Consider the following 12052-nt stretch of genomic DNA (forward strand, 5'->3'; position numbering starts at 1 on the left):
AAACATCCTGTCTGTAAGCTCGGCGAAGTGCAAGCTTCGCCTCCGTATAGATGTTCTTTTCCCCTATGAAAGGTTCATTTTGGTCTAGAGGCAGGATGCGGTTTACTTTACAGACGGCCAGGTCAGGCAACCAGAATACCAAGATTTCACAGCTGGAGGCGGTTAGGACTTAAGCTTAGAGCATCACCCCCTAATGATATGGTCCCGAGGCTAGATGCTCCAGGCAAGACTAGAGCGTCTCTAAAACATTTTAGCCAGTCTCCAGAGCTGGAGTACCACTAACTTCACAACCACTGTCCATTTTTAACATCTGGTATGCTGACTGACACGTCACTAACTACCTATGAAAACAGGTTTAATATTCATTGTGCTAATTAATTAGCACAGCCTTGGGCATTGACCAGAGATGAAGCTTAACTGAAGCGTTCTAGAAGCTGCCTCTTGGAGTGTGGACTCCCAGAGTAGCTTAAGTAGGATGCCCCCAACCCCTCTTTTGAAGAGTGACTCAGATACATATTCACGTATATATCACACGGTGTGATTTTAAAGTAAATTACAGATATCAAAACATGCCCTTCATCACACAGTTGGTGTGAAGATCAGCTGTTGTCTTGTGGGTGGAATCACTCACTTTAACCTGGTGTAAATCATTGAAATTTCTGCTTTTGGGAAATGGCTCTGCTTTCCGGTTCTAAGTCCCTAATTCTCTCTCTTTAATGACGAAAATCTGGACCTCCTCTATCGATTTGCTAAAAAAGCACATGAGCCTCTGTGAGGGTCTTTCTGCTTCTTTTTGAGGACAATATTTTTGTTTTTGTCTTGTTTTTCATTGAGAAGCCACTGCTGGATGAGGATATTTTTACCTTTTGTGTTGAGTCCGCCAGCATTTCTGAACTCACATGTGGTGGCCACAATTAAAGAATGGATTTGGGGCTTGGCCTTCGTGTTTTGGAGTAGTGAGTTTGGAGAATGAGTTCATCTAGAGGAATTTGTTTGTTTGTTTTTGTATTTTTGTATTTATATTATTTATTGATTTTATTTTTTAAATTGAAGTGTAGTTGTGAAGACAGCATCATTAGTTTGTACATTAAGCAAGACTCTCTTGTCCAGCATTGTATAATAACTTTTCCTGTGCTCTAATCCCACGTGGGTCTGTTTTCCCAATGAGGATGTAAACTGATCAAGGGCAAGAACTCAACTTCTGCTTTCTGAGGTTTTCCACATTACCTACTGGTGGTTTTTAACCTTTTTGGGAAACAAGACTTCTTTGGATGTGCCATGGACTGAATTGTGTCCCCCCCCCCAATTCATATATTGAATCCCTAACCCCCAGTGTGACTGTATTTGGAGAAAGGGCTTTTAGGAGGTGATTAAGGTTAAATGAGGTCGTAGGGGTGGGGTCCTAATTTGATAGGATTGGCGGCCTTCAAAGAAAAGGAAGAGGGATCTCTCTCCCTCCATATACACAGTGAGGAAAGGCCATGTGAGCACACAGCAAGAAGGTGGCTATTTATAAGGCAGGAGGAGAGGCCTCACCAGAAACCAACCTTGGCACCTTGATCTTGGACTTTAGCTTCCAGAACTCTTAGCAATACATTCTGTTTAAGCCACCCAGCCTGAGCTGACTAATATAGAACATCTGACAAGGTCTATGGACTCTTGTTAAAAAAAATGCACATGAACGTGTTAACATCACAGTTTGATAAAAGTTGAGGTGGGCCATGGACCCGCTTGATGCCTCTTTATGGCCCATCTGGAACCCAGCGCTGTGCTCAGGGCAGACTTGACTAAGCACCAGTGCGGCCTGGAGGACACGAGGGGACCCGTGGCCCGAGGTAGTGGCCCAGCGTGGGGGAGGACCCCTTCCGGAGACCACTTAAGATGATTTATTCTGGTCAAGGAAAAGGAAAAAGGCCCTGGAAGGGAGGTGCTGGGTGCGGTCCTAGCATCACAAAGTAAACTCCCCAGAGTCCCTTGACTGGGGTGGCGGGCTGGGTCGTCTTGATGGGACAGGGTGCTGGGCACTGAGCTAGTTTGGAAGCCTGGAGCAGAGTCCTGAGTCAGCCTCGTGTTTGCGGTGACTCAGACTCTCTGGAAACCCCGACAAGGGAGAGTCCCGCCCTGGGATGCACTCATTGGCCCGAAAAGCATGGACGAGGAGTGACCTGAGGAGATGCACACTGTGAGGGGGCAGGTGGACTGTCCTGTGGCAGCACGTGTTTGGTCAGCGTCACCCACTTGAGGTGCAGTGACGGCCTTGTTTTCAAGAGTTAAGGATTGTCACATACAAATTTGAGGGCACATGTGTTGGTGGTAATTAGGATAATTAGATTTTTTTCTTGTGGGTTATTGTTAGGCTGTGTAACATTGTCTCCCCATCAACCCAGCTGGACTGCCTTTGCCGTTTGCCTTCATCAAGGGTGGTAACAGGCAGTGTTTACATAAATGAATCAAAATGCAAATGAAAGTCATTTTTGGTAAATGATTTGAGGAGGAAAAGACTTTCAAAATAATCTACTTGGTTATAGTTTTTTTTTTAAAGTAAAATTAACTTTCCAGCAGCGTTTATGTATTAATCTTAAAAGAGCTGGAAAAAAGTTATATAGAGAAAATAATATTGTATAATTAGCTTTAAACTTTTAAACTTATTATCAGTTTTTAGAAAACTTATAATGAAAATTGTTAATTCATGCTGAGACATCAGTTTTCATGGCTGAATAATATTTCATTGTGCATATACACCACATCTTCTTTACGCACTCATTCATTGATGGACACTTCGGTTGTTTCCGTGTCTTGGCTATTGTAAATAGTGCTTCAGTGAACCTAGGGGTGCAAATATCTTTTTGAGTTAGTGTTTTTGTTTTCTTTAGTTAAATACCCAGATGTGGAATTGCTGGATCATATGATAGTTCTGTTTTTAATTTTTTGAGGAACCTCCATACTGTTTTCCATAGTGGCTGCACCAATTTACATTCCCACCAACAGTGCTCAAGGGTTCCCATTTCTCCACATCCTTTTCAACATTTGTTATTTTTCTTTTTGATAATAGCCAGTCTAATGGGTGTGAGGTGGTATCTCATTGTGGGTTTGATTTGCATTTTCCTGATGATTAATGATGTGGAACATCTTTTCATGTGCCCGTTGGCCATCTGTATGTCTTGGGAAAAATGTCTATTCAGATCCGCCCATTAAAAAAATCAGATTGTTTTTTTGCTGTTGAGTTGTATGAGTTCTTTATATATTTTGGATATTAGTCCCTTATCAGATACATGATTTGCAAATGTTTTCTCCTGTTCAGTAGGTTTTTTCTTTTCGTTGATGCTTTCCTTTGCTGTGCAAAAATGTTTTAATTTGATGTCGTTTGCTTAGTTTTGCTTTTGGTGTCAGATTCAAAAGATCACCACCAAGACCTATATCAAGGAGCTTACTGCCTATGTTTTCTTCTAGAAATTTTGTGGTTTCAGATCTTAGATTCAAGTCTTTAATCTATTTTGAGTTAATTTTTGTGCATGGTATAAGATAATGGTTAGGTTTCATTCTTTTGCATGTGGCTGTCCAGTTTTCCTACCACCATTTATTGAAGAGACTGTCCTTTCCCCATCATATATTCTTGGTTTCTTTATCATAAATTCTCAGTAATTGACACTATATGTGTGGCTTTATTTCTGGGCTTGCTATTCTGTTCTGTTGATCTATGTGTTTTTATGCCAGCACCATACTGTTTTAATTACTATACATTTGAAACAATACATTTTGTAACCAGGGAGCATGTCTCCAGTTTTGTTTTTTTTCAAGATTGCTTGGCTATTTGGGGTTCTTTTGTGGTTCTATACAAATTTTATGATTATTTGTTCTGTTTCTATGAAAAATGCCATTGGAATTTTGATATGGGTTGCACTGAACCTGTTGATTGCTTTGGGTAGTATGGACAATTTAACAATATTGATCCTTTCAATCTATGAGCATGGAATAGCTTTACATTTATTTGTGTCATCAGTTTCTTTTATGAATGCTTGTAGTTTTCAATATACCGGTCTTTACTTCCTTGGTTAAATTTATTCCTACATATTTTATTCTTTTTGATGTAGCTGTGAATGGGATTGTTTTCTTAATTTCTCTTTCTGATGGTTATTTGTCTGTAGAAATGCAACAGACTTCTGTATGTTGATATCCTGCAACTTTACTGAATTCCTTTATTTTAACAGTTTTTTGTTTTTAATATATCTTTATTGGAGTATAATTGCTTCACAATATTGTGTTAGTTTCTGTTGCACAACAAAGTGAATCAGCCATATGCATACACATGTCCCCATATCCCCTCCCTTTTGAGCCTCCCTCCCATCTTCCCTATCCCACCCCTCTAGGTCATCGCAAAGCACCGAGCTCATCTCCCTGTGCTATGCTGCTGCTTCCCAATAGCTAACTATTTTACATTCAGTAGTGTATATATATATATATATTTTTTGAACTTTCGAATTTTATTTTTTTACACAGCAGGTTCTTATTAGTTATCCATTTTATACATATTAGTGTATATATGTCAATCCCAATCTCCCAATTTGGTAGTATATATATGTTGATGCTACTCTCACTTTGCCCCAGCTTCACCCTCCCACCCCATGTCCTCAAGTTCATTCTCTATGTCTCCATCTTTATTGCTGCCTTGCCACTAGGTTCATCAGTACCATTTTTTTAGATTCCATATATATGTGTTAGCATGTGGTATTTGTTTTTCTCTTTCTCACTTACTTCACTCTGTATGACAGACTTAGGTCCATCCACCTCACCACAAATAACTCAGTGTTGTCCCTTTTTATGGCTGAGCAATATTCCATCGTACATATGTGCCACATCTTCTTTATCCATTCATCTGTCAATGGGCATTTAGGTTGGTTCCATGTCCTGGCTATTGTAAATAGTGCTGCAGTGTGGTACATGATTGTTTTTGAATTATGGTTTTCTCGGGGTATATACCCAATAGTGGGATTGCTGGGTCGTATGGTAGTTCTATTTTTACTTTTTTAAGGAACCTCCATACTGTTTTCCATAGTGGTTGTATCAATTTACATACCCACTAACAGTGCAGGAGGGTTCCCTTTTCACCACACCCCTTCCAGCATTTATTGTTTCTAGATTTTTTGATAATGGCCATTCTGACCCGCATGAGGGGATACCTCACTGTAGTTTTGATTTGCATTTCGCTGATAATTACTGATGTTGAGCATCTTTTCATGTGCCTCTTGGCCATCTGTATGTCTTCTTTGCTGAAATGTCTATTTAGGTCTTCTGCCCATTTTTTAACTGGATTATTTGTTTTTTTGATATTGAGCTCCATGAGCTGTATGTATATTTTGGAGATTAATCCTTTGTCTGTTGTTTTCATTTGCAAATATTTTCTCCTATTCTGAGGGTTGTCTTTATGTCTTGTGTATGGTTTTCTTTGCTGTGCAAAAGCTTTTAAGTTTAATTAAGTCCTATTTGTTTATTTTTGTTTTTATTTCCATTACTCTAAGAGGTGGGTCAAAAAAGATCTTGCTGTGGTTTATGTCAAAGAGTGTTTTTTCTATGGCTTCCTCTAAGAGTTTTATAGTGTCTCGTCTTACATTTAGGTCTTTAATCCATTTGGAATTTATTTTTGTCTATGGTGTTAGGTAGTGTTCTAATTTCATTCTTTTACATGTAGCTGTCCAGTTTTCCCAGCACCACTTATTGAAGAGGCTGTCTTTTCTCCATTGTATGTTCTTGCCTCCTTTGTCGTAAATTAGGTGACCATATGTGTGTGGGTTTATCTCTGGGCATTCTATCCTGTACCATTGATCTATATTTCTGTTTTAGTGCCAGTACCAAACTGTCTCGATTACTGTAGCTTTGTAGTATAGTGTGAAGTCAGGAAGCCTGATTCCTCCAACTCCATTTTTCTTTCTCAAGATTGCTTTGGCTATTTGGGGTCTTTTGTGTTTCCATACAAACTGTAAATTTTTTTTATAATTCTGTGAAGAATGCCATTGATAGTTTGATGGGGATTGCATTGAATCTGTAGATTGCTTTGGGTAGTATAGTCATTTTCACAGTATTGATTCTTCCAATCCAAGAACATGGTATCTTTCTCCATCTGTTTTTTTTTTTTTTTTTTTCGGTACACGGGCCTCTCACTGCTGTGGCCCAGGCTCCGGACGCGCAGGCTCAGCGGCCATGGCTCACGTGCCCAGCCGCTCCGCGGCATGTGGGATCTTTCCAGACCGGGGCACGAACCCGTGTCCCCTGCATCGGCAGTCGGACTCTCAACCACTGCGCCACCAGGGAAGCCCTCTCCATCTGTTTTATGTCATCTTTGATTTCTTTCATCAGTGTTTTATAGTTTTCTGAGTACAAGTCTTTCGCCTCCTTAGGCAGGTTTATTCCTAAGTATTTTATTTTTTTGTTGTTGCAATGGTAAATGGGAGTGTTTCCTTAATTTCTCTTTCTTATTTTTCATTGTTGATGTATAGGAATGCAAGAGATTTCTGTGCATTAATTTTGTATCCTGCAACCTTACCAAATTCATTGATTAGTTCTAGTAGTTTTCTGGTGGCATCTTGAGGATTTTCTATGTATAGTATCATGTCATTGGCAAACAGTGACAGTTTTACTTCTTTTCCAATTTGCATTCCTTTTATTTCTTTTTCTTCTCTGATTGCTGTGGCTAGGACTTCCAAAAGTATGTTGAATAAGAGTGGACATCCTTGTCTTGTTCCTGATCTTAGTGGAAATGCTTTCAGTTTTTCACCATCGAGTATGATGTTTGCTGTGGGTTTGTCATATGTGACCTTTATTATGTTGAGATAGGTTCCCTCTGTGCCCATTTTCTGGAGAGTTTTTTTTTTTTTTTTTTTTGTGGTACGCGGGCCTCTCACTGCTGTGGCCTCTCCCGTTGCAGAGCACAGGCTCTGGACGCGCAGCCTCAGTGGCCATGGCTCACGGGCCCAGCCACTCCGTGGCATGTGGGATCTTCCTGGACCGGGGCACGAACCCATATCCCCTGCATCGGCAGGTGGACTCTTAACCACTGCGCCACCAGGGAAGCCCTTCTGGAGAGTTTTTATCATACATTGGTGTTGAATTTTGTCAAAAGCTTTTTCTGCATCTATTGAAATGATCATATGGTTTTTATTCCTTAATTTGTTAATGTGGTGTATCACATTGATTGATTTGTGTACATCGAAGAATCCTTGCATCCCTGGGATAAATCCCACTTGATCATGGTGTATGATCCTCTTAACGTGCTGTTGGATTCTGTTTGCTAGTATTTTGTTCAGGATGTTTGCATCTATGTTCATCAGGGATATTGGTCTATACTTTTCTTTTTTGTGATATCTTCTTCTGGTTTTGGTGTCAAGGTGATGGTGGCTTCGTAGAATGAATGTGGGAGTGTCCCTCCCTCTGCAATTTTTTGGAAGAGTTTAAGAAGGATCGGTGTTTAGCTCTTCTCTAAATATTTGAAAGAATTCGCCTGTGAAGCCATCTGGTCCTGGACTTCTGTTTGTTAGAAGATTTTTAATTACAGTTTCAATTTCATTACTTGTGATAGGTCTGTATATATTTTCTAATTCTTCCATTTTCAGCCTTGGAAAATTGTACCTTTTCAAGAATTTGTCCATTTCTTTGTGGTTGTCCATTTTATTGGCATATAGTTGTTTGTAGTAGTCTCTTATAATCCTTTGTATTTCTGCAGTGTCAGTGTGATTTCTCCTTTTTCATTTCTAATTTTATTGATTTGCTTCCTCTGCCTTTTTTTTTCCTTGATGAGTCTGGCTAAGGGTTTATCAATATTTTTTATCTTCTCAAAGAACCAGCTTTTAGTTTTATTGATCTTTGGTATTGTTTTCTTTGTTTCTATTTCATTATTTCTGCTCTGATCATTGTGATTTTTTTCCTTCTACTGACTTTGGGTTTTCCTTGTTCTTCTTCCTCTAGTTGTTCTAAGTGTAGGGTTAGATTATTTATTTGAGATTTTTCTTGTTTCTTGAGGTGAGATTGAATTGCTATAAACTTCCCTCTTAGAACTGCTTTTGCTGAGTCCCATAGGTTTTGAGTCGTTGTGTTTTCGTTGTCATTTGTTTCTATGTATTTTTAAATTTCTTCTTTGATTTCTTCTGTGATGTCTTGGTTATTTAGTAGTGCACTGTTTAGCCTCCATGTACTTGTGTTTTTTACAGGTTTTTTCTCCTGTAATTGATTTCCGATCTCATAGTGTTGTGGTCAGAAAAGATGCCTGAACTATTTCAATTTTCTTAAATTTTCCGAGGCTTGATTTGTCACCCAAGATGTGATCCATCCTGGAGAATGTTCCATGTGCACTTGAGAAGAAAGTGTATTCTGCCACTTTTGGGTGGAATGTTCTATAAATATCAATTAGATCTATCTGATATATTGTGTCATTTAAAGCTTCTGTTTTCTTACTTATTTTCTGTTTGGATGATCTGTCCATTGGTGTAAGTGGGGTGTTAAAGTCCCCTACTGTTAATGTTTTACTGTCTATTTCTCCCTTCATGGTTGTTAGCATTTGCCTCATGTATTGAGGTGCTCCTGTGTTGTGTGCATATACATTTATAATTGTTATGTCTTCTTCTTGGATTGATCCTTTGATCATTATGTAGTGTCCCTCCTTACCTCTTGTAACAGTCTTTATTTTAAAGTCTATTTTATCTGATACAAGTATTGCTACTCTAGCTTTCTTTTGATGCAATATCTTTTTCCATCCCTTCACTTTCGGTCAGTATGTGTCCCTAGGTCTGAAGTGGGTCTCTTGTAGACAGCATATATATGGGTCTTGTTTTTGTATCCATTCAGCCAGTCTGTGTCTTTTGGTTGGGGCATTTAATCCATTTACATTCAATGTTATTATCAATATGTATGTTCCTATTACCATTTTCTTAATTGTTTTGGATTTGTTTTTGTGGGTCTTTTTCTTCTTTTGTGTTTCCTGCTTAGAGAAGTTTCTTTAGCATTTATTGTAAAGCTGGTTTGGTGGTGCTGAATTTTCTTAGCTTTTGCGTTTCTGAAAACCTTTTCACTTCTCCATCAAATCTGAATGAGATCCTTGCTGGATAGAGTAATCTTGGTTGTAGGTTTTTCTCTTTCATCACTTTAAGTATATCCTGCCACTGCCTTCTGGCTGCAGAGTATCTGCTGAAAAATCAGCTGATAACCTCATGGGGATTCCTTTGTATGTTATTTTTTGTTTTTCCTTTGCTGCTTTTAATAGTTTTTCTTTGAATTTAATTTTTGTTAGTTTGATTAATATGTGTCTTGGTGTGTTTCTCCTAGGGTTTATCCTGTATGGGACTCCCTGTGCTTTCTGGACTTGGGTGACTATTTCCTTTCCCATATTAGGGAAGTTTTCAACTATAATCTGTTCAAATATTTTCTCAGACCCTTTCTTTTTCTCTTCTTCTTCTGGGACCCTTATAATTCGAATGTTGGTACATTTAGTGTTGTCCCAGAGGTCTGTTAGATTGGCTTCAATTCTTTTCATTCTTTTTTCTTTATTCTGTTCCTCAGTAGTTATTTCCACCATTTTGTCTTCCAGCTCACTTATTCATTCTTCTGCCTCCGTTATTCTATTATTGATTCCTTCTTGTGTATTTTTCATTTCAGTTATTGTGTTTCTCATCTCTGTCTGTGTGTTCTTTAGTTCTTCTAGGTCTTTGTTAAACATTTCTTGTGTTTTCTCGATCCATGCCTCCATTCTATTTCCGAGATTCTGGATCATCTTTACTGTCATTACTCTGAATTCTTGTTCAGGTAGGTTGCCTATTTCCTCTTCATTTTTTTGGTCTTGTAGGTTTTTACCTTGCTCCTTCATCTGTGACATATTTGTGTGCTCTCTCTCTCTTTTTTTTTTTTATGAGTGGGGTTGTATTATTGTCTTACTCGTTGTTTGGCCTGCGGCTTCCAACACTGGAGTCTGTAGGCTGTTGGGTAGAGCTAGGTCTTGGTGCTGAGATGAGGAAACCCATGAGCCCTCACTCCGATGAATATTCCCTGGGGTCTGAGGTTCTCTGTTAGTCCAGTGGTTCAGACTTGAAGCTCCCACTGCAGGAGCTTTGGTCCGACCCCGGGCTTGTGATCCAAGATCCCGCAAGCTGCATGGGGCGGCAAAAAAAAAAAAAAAAGAAAAGAGAACAATAACAAAGTAAAAAATAAAATTAGACTAGGAAACTAACAGATATATTAGAAAGAATATAAAAATAAAAATATAGATGAATCAACAACTGGAAGGTACATCAGTACCACAATAGTAAAAGAGGAGGGAAAAGAAAAAACGGTGGGGGGAAAGGCCTTGGCTGTGGAGGGCGGGGCCTAAGCAAGGGCGAGGTTCGGGTGGAGGGTGGGGCCTATGCTCAGGACCCACAGGGCTGGAAAAGGCCCTGGGGGCCGTGGGGGGTGGGGCTTAGGCTCAAGGAACAGAAGGGGCCCAGGCTTGCCCTCCACCCCTGGTCTCAGAGGGCAGGGGACCTCACCTGGGAGCCCAGCAGGCTTCCTTGGCTCTAGTGGGCAGGGCAATTGCCCTCCGCTCCTCTCCTGCTCCTCCTAGATGACCCCTCCCACCTGCCTCTCCTGATCTCCCCAGCCTCCCTCCTTTGCCTCCAGGATCCACGTGGCCTGGATCAGGCTTTGGGGGGGTGGGTACTGGTTTGGGAGGTCAGCAGGCTCCCTGGCCCGAGTGGACCAGACGATCGCCCTCCGCTCCTCTCCTGCTCTTCCCAGAGGGCCCCTCCCTCCTGCCTCTCCTGATCTCCCTGGCCTCAGGGGCACCAATCCTGTCTGGCATCCACTTCTCCTCCCCTCTCAGTCCCCCTACATCCTACCGGTTCACTTTGGGGTTCCTCCCGTCTCCTTGGGCGTCAGAGTCCCCCACCCGCGGCCTTCAGGTGCCCTAGTTGTGGGGAGATGCTAACTCTGTGTCTTCCCACACTGCCATCTTGACCAGTATTCCTCTAACAGTTTTTTGATGGAGTCTTTAGGGTTTTCTATACATGTATCATGTTGTCTGTAAATAGTGCCTGTTTTACTTCTTCCTTTCAACTTTGCATGCCTTTTATTTCTTTTTCTTGCCTAATTCCTCTGGCTGGGATTTATATTATGTTGAATAAAAGAGCAAGAATGGGCGTTCTTGTCTTACTTTTTATCTTAGAGAAATAGCTTTCAGCTCTTCACCACTGATTATGATGTTTGCTGAGAGCTTGTCACATATGGCCTTTATTATATTGAGGTTTGTTCCCTCTATACCTGATTTATTGAGAGTTTTTATCATAAATGGATGTCAAGTTTTGTCCAGTGTTTTTTGTGCATCTGTTGAGATGATTATGGTTTTTTTTATCCTTCATTTTGTTAATGTGATTATAACATTGACTGATTTGTGGATGTTGAACCAAGTTTGCATCCCTGGAATAAATCCCACTTGATCATGGTGTATGATCCTTTTAATGTTTTGTTGAATTCTGTTTGCTAATATTTTGTTGAGGACTTTTTTCATCTATGTTCATCAGGGATATTGGCCTGTAATTTGTGTGGTGTCCTTGTCTGGCTTTGGTATCGGGGTAATGCTAGCCTCATAAATTGAGTTCTTGGAATGTTTGTAGAATTCACTAGCAAAGCCATCTGGTCTGGGACTTTTGTTTGTTGGATTTTTAAAGTTACTGATATTAGTAGAGATATTTAGTATCCTTACTAGTTATCAGTCTATTCAGATTTTCTGTTTCATCATGATTCAGTCTTGGTAGGTTGTATGTTTCTAAGAATTTATCCGTTTCTTCTAGGTTGTCCACTTTGTTGGTGTATAATTGTTCATAGTACTCTCTTACCCCTTCTTTTCCATTTTAAGAGTTGTAATAGCTCCTCTTTCATTTGTGATTTTATTTATTTGAGTCCTATCTCTCCCTCCCTCCCTCCCTCCCTCTCTCTCTCTCTCTCTCTCCCCCTCCCCGCTTCTCCTTTGTTGCTGAGTCTAGCAAAGGCTTATCAATTTTGTTTACTTTTTCAAAGAACCAGCTCTTAGTTTCACTGA

At 40.0% G+C, this 12052-nt stretch overlaps 1 protein-coding gene across 2 annotated transcripts in view; it reads left to right on the top strand.

Moving 5' to 3' along the window:
• Window positions 1–12052, top strand: part of DCLRE1C (DNA cross-link repair 1C) — a 44141-nt gene that overhangs the window by 651 nt on the left and 31438 nt on the right. The window lies entirely within an intron of this gene.

This window comes from Mesoplodon mirus (genome assembly GCF_964341445.2).
Source record: "Mesoplodon mirus genome assembly, chromosome: 4".
Classification (NCBI taxonomy): Eukaryota; Metazoa; Chordata; class Mammalia; order Artiodactyla; family Ziphiidae; genus Mesoplodon; species Mesoplodon mirus.